At 39.0% G+C, this 20,354-nt stretch overlaps 1 long non-coding RNA gene across 1 annotated transcript; it reads right to left on the bottom strand.

Annotated features, from left to right (window-relative positions):
* Window positions 1-16,828: 16,828 nt before the first annotated feature.
* LOC130087763 (uncharacterized) lies at window positions 16,829-20,077 on the bottom strand. Its single transcript, XR_008807386.1, has 3 exons — window positions 19,870-20,077; window positions 18,121-18,540; window positions 16,829-17,002 (listed from the first exon to the last, which is right to left on the bottom strand). It is a non-coding gene; the product is annotated as an uncharacterized LOC130087763 (long non-coding RNA).
* Between the last annotated feature and the right edge of the window lie 277 nt (window positions 20,078-20,354).

Raw genomic sequence — 20,354 nt, 5'->3', positions numbered from 1 at the left:
TCAAGCCCCGCCCTCATTTCTCTTGATCAAGAAGCCGTTTCACATATAGGGAAGAAAAGACTATCTCAACTTCTGTTTCATGCCGACTTTAAAGGAACTTGTGGCCAGCTGCCCTGAGCTGCACACATGAATGCGTATCCAAAGGAGAAGAATGAAAGATCCTCTGTGAGAAATTCCTGTCAGAGAGAGAAGACGCTGTTCTTTACCATTTTTTTCAGAAGTAAATATCCCCTCAAACTCACACACACAGAGACATTCCTGAACGTCAGCAAAAGCAAAAAGGGGTTAGTGGGAGAGAATGATTACAATCGAAAGAGGAAGGAAAAATGTCTTCCTTTCTTTGAAAACCTGATTAAAACCTTGAGTTTGTTTAAAGCATATGGATGATCTCAGCGTCTTCATACTCTTACACAGGCCGCTGTGATTAGGGCCACATTTCAGCGGATGCTCCACTGACTTTAGTTCTTCTTCACCGTGGCGCTCGTGGTCTGTCCTGATGGAGGGATGAAACAGAAGCGGTGATGGCGTGAGAAGACTTTTGAATGGGACCTCTTTGTTTTTGGCACAATCCTTTGTGAAGAGCATTCACTGTCTCAACACGTAGAAGAACAAATGGAGCATTGGTTGTATTTGCTTAGTCAAAAAGTCCAGCTTTATATCATTGAATGGCAAAGTTAAGAGTAAATTCCTGCTTGTTGACATTCATATCCTTCATAAAACATGTCCTGACTGTGATAATATAAATAAATGTTTCTTGAGCAGCCAATCAGCATATTAGAATGATTTCTGAAGGATCATGTGACACTGAAGAGTGAGTAATGATGCTGAAAATGACATGAATAAATTACATTCTAAATAGAAAACAGTTATTTCAATTGTAAAAAAACCAAACAAAAACAATATTACTGTTTTTACTGTCTCTTAGAACAATTAAATTCAACCTTGGTGAGCATTAAGGATAAGAGTTATGTGGCATAATCGTTTATCATTATAAGAAAAATATACAGAAATGTACACTTCTGATCAATAGGCCTAATTTGGGTTTTGTATGTCGCAAGAATGTATTAAATTGATCCGTGACAGAGAAGATATTTACAAAATGCTGTTCTTTTTAACTTTCTATTCATCAAATAATCCTGGAAAAAAAAAAAATCCACAAAAATATTAAGCAGCACAACTGTTTTTAGCATCGGTAATCAAGAAATGTTTCTTGAGCACCAGATCAGGGTATTATCACAGTCTTAGAAAAGTAACAGCACCAGCACTTCTCAACACGTCACATGATTTGAGGTATCATGTCCCTAGCACAAAAATTGCAAGTTGAGTCATGTGTCAAAGTTTAATAATTAGGGTTAGAGGTTTGTTTGCACAATAATAATTGTGATGTTTGCCTAAGCAACATGTTTTATTTGTATAGTACCTTTCCCAAGCTCAAGGTCATTATTTATGAATATTTTCCCAATTGTACATATTGCCAACAAACAAACAGCATGCAGATGTTGTTCTCTTAATGAACAGTAACGATATGCACACGCTCAGGCAAGAGAAGCGGCAGCGCACATTATGTCTAGAAGCCGCGTCTAGCTTGCCGTTGTCAGGGTTTGTTCCCGTGCCTGAAGCCTGATGGTGTCAAAACACTCTCCATTTTTTTTCCCGAAGAATGAAAACACAAGCCATCTGGAGCAGGGGTCAAAGGGTAATTTTAGGCATGGTAATGAGGATGCTTGTTGCTGGAGGATGTGTGGAACACACAGCAGTGGGTCTGTCTGCCACTGGAGTGAGCATTAAACACTAACAGCACTACACAATCTCAGATATGCCTTCCTCTTTCTCTTGAGGTATCCTTCACATTGCTCTCTGTACTCGTCTTTCAATTAAGGCATGATGGGTACAAAGAGAGCCTCGGACACGCTCTTTAGGTCAAATTCTAATGCAAAATCACATGCATGCTGCAGTGCATAGAGAAAGCAATCCTACAATGTAGTGTGACAATTCCTCCAGGAGTTGAGGGAAATGGTACACGTTATGAGGTTGAGGGTTTTTTTAACGTTATGCATCAGGTATCATAAACTAACAATGAACATTTTTCTTGTACAGCATTTATTAGTCTAGGTTAATGTTAATTTATAAATATAATGTTGTTTGTGAAATGTTACAACTGTATAGAAATGAAAATTAATCAAGATTATTAGATACTGTAAATGTATTGTTCAGCAATGTTTTGTATTGTTTAGCAGACTTATTATAGAAGTAATATACTATGTGCATGAATGTAATGTTTTCAGACACTTAATTCACATTGCAATTGAATGAAAATGTATTATTGTTTAAATGTATAATACATGCATTTAGTTGAACTTTTTGACCCATTTATGAATTAAGTACATCATTATATGCAATTTCATTTTTTTTTTGAAAATCTAAATAAATATGGTTAAAGTGTACTGCCGAATGTACTAAGCATTTATGGTAAACTAAAATTGACTTTAATGTCATTTCTATTGGAACTGTATTTGTTAAGTTGCAATTTAACACATAATTTAAATATACATTTTTTAATGTAAAATTGAATAAGACACTAAAGTAGAATAATCAAGTACTTTACATGTACTTTAGTATGTTAGTTGATATCAAAATAATTGTACTTTTAAGCACTACAAAAGATTATTAAAATATAATGATTTAATTTCAAAGTGCACACTTTTTAAAAGTGACTTAAAAAAAGTAATGAAAGTTCACTTAAAGGGATAGTTCACCCAAAAATAAAAATTCTACCATAGTATTTTTTTCCCCCTACTATGGTAGTCAATGGGGGTCGAGATTCTTCAAAATATCCTCCTGTGTTCAGCAGAACAAAGACATTTATACAGGTTTGGAACAACTTGAGGGTCAGACTGATCTCATGAAATGGCGTATGTATGACACGCCAATTCGTATTTCCATTTTTGGCGTGCTATCAACACGCATAATCGCTTTTCAGCGTGTTTATCAACGCCTTTGACTTAACGTTACATTACTGTATTATGTATATATAAATATATGACCTACCCCAACCCCGTCCCTAAACCTACCCGTCACTGGGGTTAATACCATTTATGAGTCTTCTCCTACCATCCTAGGAAAAAAAATATCGCTCCACAGATGTAGATATAGATTTTGCTTCGTTTCGCTCGGACATTTAACGGCGTACACATACACGCGGAATCACTCGGACATTTAATGGCGTAGACATCATAAAAGATGACAGTTCGTTTCGGCGTGGACATACACGCGGATAGCTCAAAATGCGTATAGATAACACGCCACTTGACTTGAAAGTGACATGTATGTTTACGCAAAGTCATGATGTCATGTTGTGAGGGTGAATAAATGATAACAGAATTTGATTTTCTTTTTTGAGTGAACTGTCCCTTTAAGCAGCCTTTTATATATTATCTGCAAGTACTGTTTTTTTAAGCATACACTTTTAAGATATGAAGTACACAAGTGCACATGCAATACAATTAAGTGCTTTCATTTTCACAAGGATTTCATTAAATACCAACAAGTATTGACAATTACAATTTTTCCCAATATTTGTCTGTGCATTTTATTTTTTTATGTTTATTAGCTAAGCAACATGCTAACATCAAACTCTATTAGAATCATTTGTGATTATTCCAAATCAGTCACAATAGTTTTTATTTCAATCCAAAATCCTTTCCAACCTGCATTACTAGCATAATCACAACTGCTCACATGCAGTAACCACCAGGCCTCAGCTCTGACATTAGTTGCCCAAGACCAAGTAGACCAAGCCCATTGATACTATGAGTCATTTAGTGACATGAACACTAAAACCTCAATGATTTACATTTCCTAGTCTGCCAATAATAACCACACAAAACAAAGTGTGTTATCAACCTGAAATCAAAAACAATAAGCAAAGCACATTCATTCAAATTCAAAACGACTCTTCCCTGTTAGTTTTAAATAGTCACTCATTTCTGAAACTCAAAGGAGTTTATTTTTCCTAAGTGTAGTCTAATTCACTGTAGAGGACCATTTCCTCTTGTTTGATACTCCAGGGGCCTGTGACATGGTGAGGAAGCAGGGTTAATTAGCTCTCTCTTTGCCCTCCTGTAAATTACAAACATACCTCTCTTTTCCTTTTTTTTACTCTCTCTCTCTCTCTACCTCTCGGACTTTCTCCCCCACTCTCTGAGGAGCTCCGTCTGGCTCATCTAGATTATCTTCTGTTCAGTGCGGCCCGCTTTCATTATCATCACGACAACCTCGTCAGTCTCCAGACGCCCTCATGCAGGCCGAGCTGGCGCTGTTTGTGAGTGCAGCTTACTGTTCAGAGAGAGAACATCAAAGCTCTCGCAGAAAATGTGTGCTGTACTACGAGCCAGTCTGGGTCAATATGGCAGATGAGAGGCGGCAAACATCTCAAGGGATGAATGATACAAACAAGCAGCCACACTACGCCTGGAAGAAGTCCTTATCAGATGGCAAAAGCAAGGAAAGAAGTGTTAAAGAGGACGATCAGGTAATGACATGCTTTGCTGGTTTTCTCTCGAATTTTACTAAAACATATCAGATGCAAGTTGATTTTACTGCTGATGCGGTTTCGAACATCAGCTTGTGTCACGGGAAACCCTTAATGTTAAAAAATAAATAAAACAATTTGTTTCCAAAAAAAAAGAGGCTTAATAAAATCAAGCAGCTGACTTTATCGCCCTCTCCTGTGAAGAGCTCCTTTATTTTGGAGAACACCACTCGCATTTGCCAGCTTGCCCTGCGCTCTTATGTTGATGATGAGACTATTAAATCTATATAGTGAGTTGGAGCTAATTATTACAGACCAACAGACTTACCAGACTTGAAGGACATGGAGAGAAGCCATTCTCTAGTGTCTGGAGTGTGCACACCCCATGTTAAGGTCATCATTCACTGACACTGCAGAAAATTACCCCCATGGACCCTGTGCCTGAGCCAATGCCTGCAACTGAGCCAGAGCCTGCAGCCACAGGTGTGCGAGCCGGTTTATATATCTATGCCTGTGGGAGTTTTAGTGGAATTGGATGATGAAGAGTGTTTGATTGACTGGGATTCGGCAGAGCCACTTCCCACCCTCTTCCGCACCCATGAACTTCTTCCTTCTTCGATGGTCCAGTCAAATTTCCAGTCTTTTCCTTTGTTGTCCCTGGTACTGCCTAGCTCCACGTCTTCTTCATCACCGCTGGTCTTGACAAGCTTCATCGTCTGACAAGCTTCATCGTCGACGCTGGTACTGCCCAACTCAAAAGTCTTTTTAATCACCACTGGTCCTGCCCAGCTCCAGGTCTTCATTGTCACTGATGGTTTTGCACAGCGCCAAGTCTCCATTGTCGCTGATCGTCTCCCTCCCTCCATCGTCCCACTCAGCCTCCAATTCCCTCCTCATCCATGTAAGCCATCCAGTTTTTCGGTGTCAGCTATGCTGGTGCGGTATAGCTCCTCGGCTCCTTCTCCTCTGCCGACTCATTTTACCATATCAATTCGAGCGCGAGTCCGATGATGATACATTGGAAGAAATAGTCAACCCAAAGCTCCATCGCAAGGACGACTCGAGGAGGACGTCTCTCTCAGTGATACACTACTTAGTTTGAGGTACATTATGAGATGTTGCAACTATAATTCCTCACCATCAGCATTAACAAGTGCATGTCCATCAACAAACCGATTATTTTACTTGTACTTATTTATTTGCTGAGTATTTTTTCTAATTTATCGCGGTGAACATGTGGAAACTGTATCAATAACAGTGCATACATTAGCCGAGCTCTAGCATGAATGACCGATGTAACAAAAAACATTACTCCAAATCTTGCTCCATGCTTAATCTTTCCTCAAAGTATGAGAACGACAATCTGCATTAATAGATAGTTTTAGGTAATAGTGGCCCACAAATGATCAGCAGAAGTATTTCAGTAATAATGTGAGTTAACCAGTTAGCAGGAGACCAACACAATATAAAACTCAAAACTAAGTATTTTGAACACCATCTTTCAAGAGCAAGCGGTTTGCGAATCCTGCATTGAACTCCTAGATTTGAGAAACAGTCGTCAGGAAAATAAAGGGTACACCGCAAAAGTTTTGGATTATACTGCTGTGGTATTGTGGTAAAGATTAATTTTAACCACTGATTAGTAATGGGCGATATAAACGATATGCAATATAAACGATACAAAATTGGTCTACGATATGGATTTTAATTATATTGCAGTATCGCGATAATGCATGTTGACGCAATCTACCCGCAAAATTTAGAGCCACGAGCTGCAAACGGCTGCAACGCATCATCGTATTCGACATCTTGAGTAAACATGGCTGAAAGCGAAACGGAGGAGCTGGTAAAAAAAACCGGTGCAACATCCATTGGTTCGGATTTAAGCCGTCCGACGAGCAGCAGCAAACTATACTCTGTATGGGCAACAGTTCTGGCTAACGCCTGTTTCACACATATTCCGTTTGCAGTGCATATGTAGGCTATATATTTTTTCCGTACCCATGTTAACCGGCCTGCACGCGGATGCGGTGCGGCAATGCGTTCCAGGAGCGGTGTGTATACAGCAGTGCAGTGATCGTTTCCACACAGTCTATTTCTGCTGTGCTGCACGTGCTGAATTAAAGTGACAGCGCATGGTTCATGGTCAAAATGAACACGGATTGATATGAAAATATAGTAATCTTTTTACTAATATAGTAAAAAAATATATATACTATTTTTCAATCATTTTCTTTTTAACTTTAAGCTTGGGGTAATTAAAGCAAGGAAACTACACAGTAACATTACCTCAACAACGCGACATAATGGATGCACTTGTCTCTTCGTGAAACAAGTTCTTTGTGATTGCAATATTTCTTGTAAAAAAGATTTAAATGCAAAAGAAAAGGTATGAGAGAGCTGTTTATGTCAATTATGTATGTTTTAATTTAAAATGTTTGCGATGTTAACATAAATGTATAAATGTTTTGCCACTTGCTTGAGCAACTTAATATATAAATCTACACTCACCGGCCACTTTATTAGGTACCCCATGCTAGTAACGGGTTGGACCCCCTTTTGCCTTCAGAACTGCCTCAATTCTTCGTGGCATAGATTCAACAAGGTGCTGGAAGCATTCCTCAGGGAGTTTGGTCCATATTGACATGATGGCATCACACAGTTGCCGCAGATTTGTCGGCTGCACATCCATGATGCGAATCTCCCGTTCCACCACATCCCAAAGATGCTCTATTGGGTTGAGATCTGGTGACTGTGGAGGCCATTTTAGTACAGTGAACTCATTGTCATGTTCAAGAAACCAATTTGAAATGATTCGAGCTTTGTGACATGGTGGAAGTAGCCATCAGAGGATGGGTACATGGTGGCCATAAAGGGATGGACATGGTCAGAAACAATGCTCAGGTAGGCCGTGGCATTTAAACGATGCCCAATTGGCACTAAGGGGCCTAAAGTGTGCCAGGAAAACATCCCCCACACCATTACACCACCACCACCAGCCTGCACAGTGGTAACAAGGCATGATGGTTCCATGTTCTCATTCTGTTTACGCCAAATTCTGACTCTAACATCTGAATGTCTCAACAGAAATCGAGACTCATCAGACCAGGCAACATTTTTCCAGTCTTCAACTGTTCAATTTTGGTGAGCTCTTGCAAATTGTAGCCTCTTTTTCCTATTTGTAGTGGAGATGAGTGGTACCCGGTGGGGTCTTCTGCTGTTGTAGCCCATCCGCCTCAAGGTTGTGCGTGTTGTGGCTTCACAAATGCTTTGCTGCATACCTCGGTTGTAACGAGTGGTTATTTCAGTCACTGTTGCCCTTCTATCAGCTCGAACCAGTCTGGCCATTCTCCTCTGACCTCTGGCATCAACAAGGCATTTCCGCCCACAGAACTGCCGCTCACTGGATGTTTTTTCTTTTTCGGACCATTCTCTGTAAACCCTAGAGATGGTTGTGCGTGAAAATCCCAGTAGATTAGCAGTTTCTGAAATACTCAGACCAGCCCTTCTGGCACCAACAATCATGCCACGTTCAAAGTCACTCAAATCACCTTTCTTCCCCATACTGATGCTCGGTTTGAACTGCAGGAGATTGTCTTGACCATGTCTACATGCCTAAATGCACTGAGTTGCCGCCATGTGATTGGCTGCTTAGAAATTAAGTGTTAACGAGCAGTTGGACAGGTGTACCTAATAAAGTGGCCGGTGAGTGTATATAGAAGTAATAATACGTTTTTAAGTGTTATAAATTTAAACGTGAATAGTCTAAGTCTTGTGAAAGAGTGCGTATTACTAGCCTACTGTCTGTGTACAAATAGAATCACAATGCTGAAACTCTTTTATATTATTTTATAAAAGACACTAATAATATAAATAGTGATTTGAAATAAAAAATAGAGGATTAATGTTGTTTGTCGTACAGCCGTAGATCAGTTGCGCACTGCAAACGCACCATATGTGAAAGCACAATAGCGCGTGCTGCTCCTGTGCCGCACACCACCGCACACGGAGTATGTGTGAAACAGGCGTGCACTACAGGAAATAAACCCAATACTTTAAGCTTTTTCTTTGTTAAAGTCTCTGCAGCTAGTGTACTTGAATTTTATTCATCTGCAACATTATGTTCTATAATTACAGTTTTGCATAATAAATGTTTTTAAAACAAATACATTTTGCAGTTTGGCTTTCCTTATGGTCTGTCTAACCTGTTCTGAAATGGTTCTATTATAATTTATATATCGTGATATATATCGTTATCGCAAGAGGCTGCAATGTATATCGCAATATGGATTTTAGGCCATATCGCCCATCCCTACCACTGATTCTTCAGATGCTCGTCCTTGGGCAGTTTACCTTCACATTGTAGAGCACAGGGTCTTCTGGACATGATGCTGTCCAGTATCCACAGGAATTAGCTGCTGGTTTGAGGGGGTTCAAGTTAATAAGTGGGTGGGCAATATGCTAATGTTTCGTCTTGATGTCACAACGAAACGGCTTTTGACTCGTTTGAAAAAACTATTCATTTCATTGACTCAGAGTTGACTCTTACTTTTTGAAAGACAATAACTTAATATACGGTGCACTTTCAGATTTAAAACTTTGCAGGATGTTTTCATTCACTTAGAGCTATGTTACACACTACATAAAAGGTCATTTTCAAAATTCCATAATAGGGGCACTTTAAACCTCCCGGTCTTCAGCTCCAACGTGGTGTAAGGATCCTATTCGTCCTTCCGACTCCACCGAACTCCCTCGTCCCTCTGGCTCCACCTCGGCCCGTTGTCGCTTTACCTTCACCACAGACTTCCACCCCTGCGGCTCCATTGGCTCCTCCTTCCCCAGTCCTCACCTACCCTGGCTACACCTCGGCTGCTCATTACCGCGGCTCTGCCTTGGTCTCTGGGTCCTTCCGTGTCGCCTTGCCTCTCGGGCCGTCAGACTCCGCTTAGGTCTTTACTGATCATGCCATCAACTCAGTCGGTCGAGCCAAGGACTCCAAGCGACTTATTTAAAAAATATCTTAATTGTTCCAAACTTTTGATCGATACAATATTTTTTAGATACAGAAACTTTTCATGTGATATACGTTTTTGCACAGGGCCCACTCCTGCTGCCTTTGCCTTCATCAATACTGCTGTTGCGCTGGCTGTCAATACTACTGAATTTGCAGTTCTGCCCTTTCCCATCAATACCCAGTTATTCATTATTACCAGTATAAATCTCCAACACCTTTCTTAAATCAATAATCAATACCCAATTCCCAGTAAAGTACTGTTGTGCAAACCTTAATTCCTAATATTGCAAGAGAGAGAGAGAGAGAGAGAGAGACGGACTCCCACTGTACCTTTACCTGCTGGTGTCACTGTTGGACAGTGTTACTATAGAAAAATTAGTGATTTATATACTTTTTAATGTCACATTTCGTAATATTTGTGTTATTTTATTTTTGTAAAATGGATTATTTTCTCATCCAATTTTTTGAGGCACTGCCTCCCTTGCCTCCTCTGAGGAAACGCCCCTGCCCATAACGTAGGGTATACCTGATCTCACACATGCACACACGCATGCACACACACACAGTAATCAGTCCCCTAAAGCAGCCCAGATCCAAGCGGTAGATTTATAGGACTAATAAAGATGTGAAGGAGGGAGCTCTCAGTGGGACAGACCTGCTGTCAGACAGGTAAGCAGCAGAGACTCATGGCAGGACAAGGGCGCGGCTGGCACACACATTATTACTCACCTCATGGATCCAGCAGAGCTGATCGTGAAAGTCGATCGAAGGACAGGAAGTGACCTGCCCACCAGCCTACCTCTTTTTTGAAGGGGAGCTGCAAGGATGGAGTCCCACATGGGTTATAGCTATTTTGTGCTCTCTGCTGTGTCTGAGAGCTATTGATTGTTAAAAAAAATTGTGTGCACAGTAAACTGAGGACTCTCCAACTGCAAAGTGAAGTAGAAATATATGTATGTGAAAGGAGAATGTAAGTGTGTGAGAGTGCCAGAATGAATTTAGTCTTGTTTGTTCACTAATTAAAGAGTAGACAATCAAGTTAACAGACAGCAGAAAATGATCGAAAAACACTCCGCCAATTAGGCAGTCAATAACAAATAGAGAAATAAAAGTAACAAAAATATATTTCAAAATAAACAATAATCCAACTATCACCAAATAAAGGAATAAACAGAATTTGCTGGAAAAAAAATCTTAAAAGCGGAAGGATGTTGCTTTTTTTTTTTTGCTGAGTATACATGTATACAAATGTAAATGATTTTTGTTGTTTTCACAGTAATATTATTGTATCCTATAACAGTTCCCATACTGTAGAATCTGCGTTAAGTATGTTACTGTACGTTTAGTTGTTTTCACAGTATTGTTACTGTATTCTCAACAATTTCCTATTGTATAAGCTGTGTACAGTATTTTACTGTAGATTTTCAATGCATTCTGGGGAAATAGTAGCCTGGTTAAAACCAGACCATTCTCAGTTGTAACTGAGTTATGGTCTGGCAACGCGTCATAGACAAATCATTTCCAGAGGGCCGTCACCAACGGACGTCACGGATAGACCTAAAACCAATCAGAGCGATGAAGGAGATGACGTATTTTTTAACCAAAAGAAACGTTCAAATCGCTTAAAACAGACGCGATAGCTGATTCGAACGAGTGATGTTCGACGGCGGCATCCATCTTTGTAATGTGGGCTACAAAATCTGCTTCAAAATCCCAGCGCTGTCATCATCGTGTAAAGCCCGCCCCAACGTTTCTGATTGGTGCCTCGATTTCGACGGATTGGAAATGGGCTTGAATGAGCTCTTTGCCAGACTAACTTTCAGAGCAAATTTGCCGGAAGTTGTCTAGGTTTTCCCAGGCTAGGGAAATAGTAGCCTACTGTAAATCTAAATACAGTACTAAATGACAACCACACTACCACACACCTCCTTTTGCAATGGATCTGTGACAGACTCATCGTGAAGATGAAAGGCCACAAGAGTATGGTAAGTTAACTGTAATTTTTTAGAAATTCAGTTCAATCAAGTGTTTACATGTTCTATCAAATGGGTTAGAAAGGTTTATCCCACCCCTCTTTTGGGGCATTTTGTATTCTGATTGAGCTGTTTACATAGTGGATTTTCATTCGGATTGAAAACCGACTATAATCGGAATACGAAAACGCAGCTATTGTTGTAAAGGTGTTGAATAGCAGATTAATGTAAAACAATTTAAAGGGGGGGGGGGGGGGATCAGACGTTCTTTTCATCTTTTAGATTCATCACGTCCAGTGTCGCTCATCAGATATAGATTTTGGGCTGATTTTGAGAGTTTGATTCTGCAGTCATTATATAAACTAAATGTAACCTTTTAGATGTAAAAATTAAATGCTTTTAAGTTTATATTTTGCCAGCATTTCTTAATTTTTCACACCGTGGCTAGTGTGTGTATAGGTGGGCCTGAGTCATATTCCAATGAGCAGTGTTTAATCTAAGCAGTCTGTGTATTTGTCTGAGCCAGCTGAAACACGTCCCACACCGCCAGTCTGACTGCAACAAAACAACATAAATCTCCAGAAGCTCAGGGCCGTAAATAAGTGCCCTGCTATTTAGGGAAGAAGAGAGAGAGACAGAGAGACTCCCAGAGAGTCTTTAACTCCTCATTCTCTCAGCCTCAAGAGTCGTAGGCACTTTACAAACCCTTTAATACAGCCACTGTATCACACACAGACCACCAAACACTGTGTAGCTCTGATCACTTCCATGCTGTCTCTAAATGCTTCTTGTTTGGGCTCATTAAAGTAGCCTATTGCATGTGTTCTCCATTAGGCCTGCACAAACATGTGGCCATTTCCATGTGGTCATTTTCCTCTGTCAGTCCTCTGCCATATGTTCACAGGAGTCTGGTCATAATTCCTCTATCCATGCCATGTCTGTTTATCAATCTTCAACTACCATCTCATTATTCTGTGGAAAAGACCTCTGTGTGAGATGTGTCTCTTACAGTTTCAGAGGAGATCTCAACAATGTCTGAAACTCTGCCAGAATGCTTGAAATCAAAAGACAGATTTTAACTCTATTTTATCTCAATTGTTGCTCCTGGGCTAAGATTATGTGAAGAAAAATTGAGACATTTCCTACTTCAATTTCTCCTTTAAAGTAGGAGATCTCAGCAGTGTCTCAGATCATACCGAGATACCAATGTTTGCAATCAAAAGTGTTCTCTTTAACATCTCTATTGTTCCTAGACATAAATGAGATTATATGCAGATCAAATGGAGACTTTTCTTATTCTATTTCTTATAAGAAAAAAACTGTCTCCATTTAAGTATCAGAAGAGATCTCAACATATCAAACTGTGCTCATTTCGTTCAAGACACCCAAGTTTGCAAAGTTAGAGATTTCACACATTATCAGTCAAAAATGAGATATATTTAACATCTCAATTGTTTCTCCTAGTCAGTTAGATAAAATGGAGAACAATTGAGACTTTTACCTTTCCATGCTTCTCAGGTATTTCTCCTGTGAAAAATACATCTGTTCTGATACTTTTCTTTCAAAATATTAGAAGGAAAATCTCAACAATGTCTCAAACTGTGCTTAAATATGCCAGATTTTACATATAAAGAAATCCAATTGAGATATATTTTAACTTCAGTGATAGCAATGATAGATTAAAAGAGATCAAATGAGAATTTCGTGCTTCTCAGAAAAAGAAAAAGAGATAATTTAGTACTCCATTAAGTCTCCTGAGCTCTGAAAGAGCAAACTTTGAGCGATACACTTTTCCTCTGGGTACATTTTGAAAATGTTCGTTCCAGTTTTGTCCTCTGTGCTGTTGTTTCCTTTCTCCCTCTTTTCAGGATGTCTTTCACAGCCTGTCACTTTCCTGCGCTCATTTGTACGGTTTATTCTGACACGTCGAGGTGAAAGTGTGCTGGGGAACTGAAAACACTCGGCCGCATTCACGCAGCGCGGGGCCACGGCGCCTGAATGCGGGAGCCACTGAAGCGTGCACTCCTCTTTCTCAGTGCTCCTCCTCTTTTCTCCCTCGCTTCGCTCCCCTCCTGCCCTCGTCTTTGTTGCCAGGGGTTTTGGGGTACAGAGGAGCTGGTGTGGGGGTAAGGGGTTTGTGTTGTTGTCTCACTGGGGCCTGACTTGCCATTTCTTAATGGGTTTCACAGCGGCCTCCGGCGAACAAAACAGGCCAGGGGTAGCACAGCTGAAAGAGTGCAGTGGACGAGTGAACATTGTTCATCCCGTTTTCCCCCACCAACCTTTCTCTAGAACTCCCTGAAATCCTCGTGGCTCCCAGAGAGAGAGAGAGCACATAGCAGAGGCCCCGTGAGGACAGAGGTAAACACAACCCTCATGTCTGCTCCTTCTCCTCCCAGAATCCCTCTCTCTGTTTCCATTACTCTCTCACACGCTCTTTGTTTTTTCCATAGATGTAAAATTACACCCATTTTTAATTTTCTACTTTTCAAAATGCCTCTTTAAATATTTAAAATAACAAATAAGTCAAAGTCAAAGTATCTTTATTTGTCTCCCCGAGGAGAAATTAGTTTTGGATATAAAGAGATTGCTACAAACAGATTACAACAAGACAGAACAGAGGTACAGTGTTAAAACATTGTACAAACACAAAAGACAAAAGTACATAAAACATTAAGGCTGCACAAAGAGCTGTGCAAATAGCAAATCACTATTTTCTAAAATCTGCTTGTGCAAAAGTAATATCATATCATGTCCATACATAATATTCAATCACAGATATCACAGATATACAGTATATACATGGTTAAAAACAGTTAAAAGACAAAAAGTACATAAAACATTAAGGCTACTCAAAGAGCTGTGTAAATTGCAATTCACCATTTTCTAAAGTCTGCTTGTACAAAAGTAGCATCATATCATGTCCCTACATAACATTCAATTACAGATATACAATACATTACATTAAATTCATGGTCACATGTTCATCGCTGATCATTTATGAGCTTAATTGAAAGAGAAACAAATTAGCGCTTATACCTATTGTATTTGCACAGGGGAACCCTGTACCTCTTTCCTGAGTTCAGTAACTCAAACTCTGAAAACAACACATGAGAGTTGTCAGATATGACTTAGGCTGCCTGATTGTTGCTTGGTCAAAAAGCTCCTGCGGAAATAACACAAAGATAATACCAGACAATGAACTGAAAGAACAAATAAACACACAAAGATTAGCTAAATTAACTAGACACAGGTGAAATGGATCAATTAACAATCAGAAACCATGGAAACCAACTAGACACTGGAACAAAGGAAAAGGGTGGGTGTTTACTAGAAACGGAAAAGTGTTTCCTTTGCGTTTTTCACATACAGATGACAACGTTGTCAAAATGATCCTCGTTCACACGGCTCCACAACAACGACTGTATTATGCTGACAGGCCAGTAGTTGGCGATGTCAATTTGAAAAGAAACACGACGTGCATAGGCGGAGGGTGAAATAGTTACGTGTCGCCTATCAACAACCTACACGTCCCAGCATTATTAAAATGGTTATGTTTACAAACCACTATAATTTGAACAGGCAAGCATAAGCATGATTTGGAAGGGCAGCCAGTTCGAATAATAAATAGCCTAACCATTGCCTTGCCTAAAGCTGAAAAACAAATTCTTCAAATTCTGAATAGATTATCACCTAGAAAGCATGCATAAAAGCCTTCGCTTCATAATCACGAGGCTGTCAATCACTCATCTTAATTAATTGCGATCTCACAAGCTGACTGTACAATAAATATCTTATTTAGCCTACACTTTTTTTGTTACAGTTAAATTATAACGAGAGGAATTGAGTGTGCAGATCTCAGCGCTGGACAAAAACTCTGGCGTTTTGAGTGGTGAGGGGATTCGAACTTAAATCTGATTGGCCATTGCGTTCAAGAAATCATCAAATATGTTTGTGATTGGCTACATTGCTCAACGCTGCAAAAATACGTTGTAAATAGAAAATAACTATTTATATTAGTTTCAACGCTCTCAAGAGTACAACCACTAAATCTGTTTATCATCGTTTATGATGAGAGTATTTGCAAGAGAGCAGAATTCAGTCAGAATTCAGAGTTCAGCTCACGCACTGAACACAACTCCAGCGTTTCAGCAATTACTAATCTTAATGCCTCTGATTGGCCATTGCATTCATAAGCTCAACGGAGTCATGTGTGTTTGGTTATAGTGCGCAACACTGTAAAACGCGTAAAAAGTGTGCTGCAACATGAGCGGATCTAAATTTAATGCCGCAATCGACATTTTCATTTTATTACTAGATTTAGTTTAAAGGTGCAGGTGCATTTTTGGCCCAAGTCCCGTTAATTTTTGAAACGTGGCTAAACCACGCTCCACCTATGACCACGTCCCTATATACTGAACACTCAGCGTTTTCACAAATTTGCGTTTTTGTAGTTTATACGGAAACAATAACGGTATCATTTTCAAAACTTGCACTTTGGATCTTGTTTTCAAAAGTTTTCAGGCCACCAAAACGGCGTTGCCGTGTTAATGAACCGCCAAAACGCATAAAAGGTTTTAGTTAAAAATGATGTTGTGTAAATGGCCCCAAAGACAAAGGAAAAACAGGAGCATGCCAACTATAGGCCATGAAAACTCAAACTCTGGCTGAACATTACAAAACTGTTTAAAAATGTAAATGCAGCTTTGGTGAGCACAAGAGACATTTAAACATTTAAATAAATCTTACTGACCCCAAACATTTGAATGGTAATGTAAATACAGGGCACAGGACACTATATATAATATATATGAAAAGCAACAACTAATAAAAAACAACACAGAGAATCTGAAAAATTATCACTCAAAAACAAAAAGCTTGAAAGTGAAACTAAGAAAAAAAAAAGATTGTTGTTTTGAAATCATGGTATCTAGATATGATTCAGGTCCCTCCTTCAGTCTCCATTTTATTGTTTTCCAGGTGAAAGCCATTAGTTCAATAACTTGTTATTGTAATGGTTCAGGACGAGTTACGCGTAACATTTTGAAATTAGTGGTTTAGAACATATCCCAAAGGTATGATCAATATAGTGAGGCTTTCTTGTGCTGCATTCAGATTCAGGGTAACCCCTGATTCATGTGCAGATGTGGTGCTGAGAGTACCTTCATAGCTCACTGTCACACCATGGGGCGGTCCACTGGGTAAACAGGGGGCTGCCCATATGGCCGAGGGCCCCGTCTACCCTTGCTCTAAAGAAGCCAACAGCCTGCAGACTCTGCAGAAAGTCAGAAAATGGGTCGACTCTCCTGACCACAGCTCCCCTGCCGGACCATATGGGTGTGAACGTGTGCACACACGCACCCCTCCAGAGAGTGTTACAAGGTGTCAGTGGTGGAAGATGGACGAGAAGGGTCTGGTTTCCATTAACTGCATCGCAAGGCCTGGACTGGAGAAGTCGGTCAGGAGATCAGCTTCAGAGGTTTCCTCACAGAAAACTATACATTGTTATACAGTAGATTATAGCTTTTCTTAATTTTACTTTGAAATGTCACGTTTATTGTCATATTTAGCAACAGATAACTTGCATAACAAAATGAGGCATACCAATTAGGATCAAAAAGTTGACAAATCTCACAGTGTGGCAAATATATTTCGAGAGATTACTACAAACTTAGAAAAAGATAATTACAAACATTAAAAACGTTGTAAAAAATGTTAGTGTTTTGTAATCATCTCTTTTCCATAATTATGCATGCTTTTTGCTATATTGTTTTGTTATTGTTTGTATTGTTTTGTTAAGTTTTTGTCTTGAAATAAAACTATTATTCCTGATTTTCATAAATATTTAGGAAGATGTTATTTGATTATTTGTGTTATTATTATATAAAACATTTTTTGAAAAATAACTATTATGATCTCTGATTTTCAAATATATAAAAATAAACTTACTACAATACTGTAGAATTGTCTTGTACAGCAGGAAGACATCCAGTAACATGCTAAATACATGCTAATTATCCTAAAGGAGCTAACAAACATTATTCAAAAGTAAGTTTTCTGTTCACAGCCTGATTAAAATATGCAGTTATGATGAGAGTAACTTTAAGATTTTAATGGCTTATGACTTGTGATATTCCAGTCAACAACACAAAATCTTGCCAATACTCTGTAAAATTTCAATGTACTGTAATTTAAAACAAATAATGCAAGAAGAACATTGAACCAAGCCTGCTTAAGTTTAGACAACATTACTACACTCAAAACCTTTTTAATCTCATTTTTGCTTCTAGGGGCCTTCAGGTGGAGCGAACTTTTAATACAATAACCAGTTGGTATCACAATGTTCACTATTCCCAGAGCGATCACCGATACGCCTCATGTTTTAGCCGTATTTCATACCGTATAGGTTTTCAGTAGTGCTGTATGACCCGATTGAGAAGGGAACATTGTTTGCTCAAGTTTCCACCCCCTTATCAGACAAATGGCTTCAGTCATAATGAGAGCAAGCAGGCTAATTGAGCCTTTGAGCAAATGTACCAATGGTTCGAACAATTCTATATTGGTGTAGTATAATGTATCATTGTCACTGTATGTTATTTTACCTCATTCACAACCGAGAGAGAGAGAGAGAGAGAGAGAGAGAGAGAGGTTGGTCACGGTGGCTATAATGTGTCTGCCCTGCAGCGATCTGCACCCTTCCGCTCTGGTCTTTGAAGCATGCCTCTGTTTGCTACCTTTTCATTTTATCACTCCCTTTCTTCTGCACCTCCACCTCTTTCCTTTGCTCTCGTGGTGTGTCTGGTTTGTGTGTGTGAGAGCCCAGCTCTTTCCAGTGGCTGACATTCTCATGGCCTGCGCTGAGCATGTTGCTTTCTCTTCCTCAGGATGTGGCTGCCCGTAAAGTGTCGTTCTCTCACGTCTGCTCTCTTCACCTCACTGAGACTGTGCACGTATGTGGTGTAGATAGTAGGTTAGAGTGCCTGCGTGCACTCTTGAGTGGAGAGGCCGACCCTGGGGGGTTTCTAATGGAAAGAAAATGATTTCGACAGCGAATGGCATTTCGTTTACATGCTGTTTCTATGATTTCCTTGTATCTCTTGTGCTGTGCCTTTTGTGTTAGTAATTTCTTCTTAGTCATGCCCTTGTCAAAAAGTGTACTTCATTGTTTTGAGTGTGCACCTGTAGTGTACTTCAAATCTTAAAAGTACATTAAGTACACTTAGTGGCCTTTTATTTCATTAAACAGTTTCATTTGAAGAGAGTGCACATTCATGACAGTTTCTTATAACACACTTCTAAAAAATACACTTTGTAATAATGTCAAATTAAAAGTTTTACTTAAAAGTACATTGTAAAGAGTTGTTTTAATAATCTTTTGTAACTCTTTAAAGAAGTGCACATACATGTAAAGAACTTGATTATAATTTGAACTGTTCAATTTGATTTTACATTCAATATTTCAATAGAAATGACATTAAAGTATATTTTAGTTCAACCTAAATTATTGCCAGGTCATTCAGCAGAACACTTTAACCTTATTTCAAAGACATTAGAAGTAATTATGAAAATACAATACAAGATGTACTTAAGTTCTAACATAGTCCACTGAGGCAAGTTGTTGAAAACCCAAGTGCAGTTTATTTACAGTGTAAATAAAATCCAAAAGTATAAACAAACTCCAAAACATGAAACAAACCATGAACAAAACTTGACTACGAAAAGGCCTGAAACAAGGAAGGCTTACATACTTCAATACACAACAAAGGAAATAATGAGACATGAGGGCTAATGACTAACAAAGAACCCCTGAGAACAATCAAACAATGAACCAATGAGAAAATAGAACTGAGAAACACATGACCTGAACAACCAATCAGAACAAGACACACAGGGGGAGCACATGACAGGCTAACATAAGGAAAAAGGGAAGCACATGACAAACAGGAAGCAGGAAACATGACTAAGAATTTCAAAATAAAAGACATGATCACCAAAAAAAAAAAAAAACATGACAGTCCTAATTAAGTAAGTCCTACTTAAATGAGTCAAAAAAGCATTTTTGTTCAACTAATATTTAATATACATTTAAAACAGTGCATTTTCATTTAATTATAAATAACATGAAATTAAGTACCAAAAACATTACTTTCAATCTGCACTTAAACATTATTTTAAAGCCTATATTATTTTCCTTATAACTACTCTTCTTAAAAGTGTGCTTTTTCATGCTTTCCACAAAGATTCACTTATTGCTAATAGTTGAGGCTACTAACTAGCGAGCGCTCAGAACACCCTAGCAACCGCATAGCGATACCCTGGCAACCAGTTTTACATGAGCAAACCCCACTCACCTTGAAAATGTACAAATCTAGTTCTTTGTCTTCTCTCTCTATCCTTGTTCAGTGGATCGCTCTGTGCTGAAAGGAAGCTTTGGCAGATCAAGACGCTTCCATCTGTAAACTGTAATACTGCAAATGAGTCACAAATCACTTTAATTAGAGGCTCAGTCTGTGGAGCTGAGTGGAGAGCACCGGAAAGCAAACTTCTGTTTCCTCTCCTACAAAAAAACGTGTTTAAATATAACAACACGGGCACACACACACAAACACACACTCATGGAAATATTCACAAATGAGAAAACTGAGAAATCAGTTGCTTTTCCTAGGCAACATTGACGAATTCTTCAAACAAAAGTCTAATAAAAAGTCAGTCAGAGATTTCAACCCATTCCAAAGTCAGTAAGATTTTTTTTTTTTTAAAGAAATTAACAGTTTAACTCAGCAAGTTCTTTTGAACCTTGTATTCATCAAATAAAATGTATCAGTTTGTGTGTGTG

The sequence above is a fragment of the Rhinichthys klamathensis genome, unplaced genomic scaffold, assembly GCF_029890125.1.
Source record: "Rhinichthys klamathensis goyatoka isolate OS25496 unplaced genomic scaffold, OSU_Roscu_1.1 h1tg000111l_1, whole genome shotgun sequence".
In the NCBI taxonomy this organism is placed as follows: domain Eukaryota; kingdom Metazoa; phylum Chordata; class Actinopteri; order Cypriniformes; family Leuciscidae; genus Rhinichthys; species Rhinichthys klamathensis.
The sequence above is the reverse complement of the archived record's forward strand: the minus strand, read 5'-3'. Positions and strand labels throughout refer to the sequence as shown.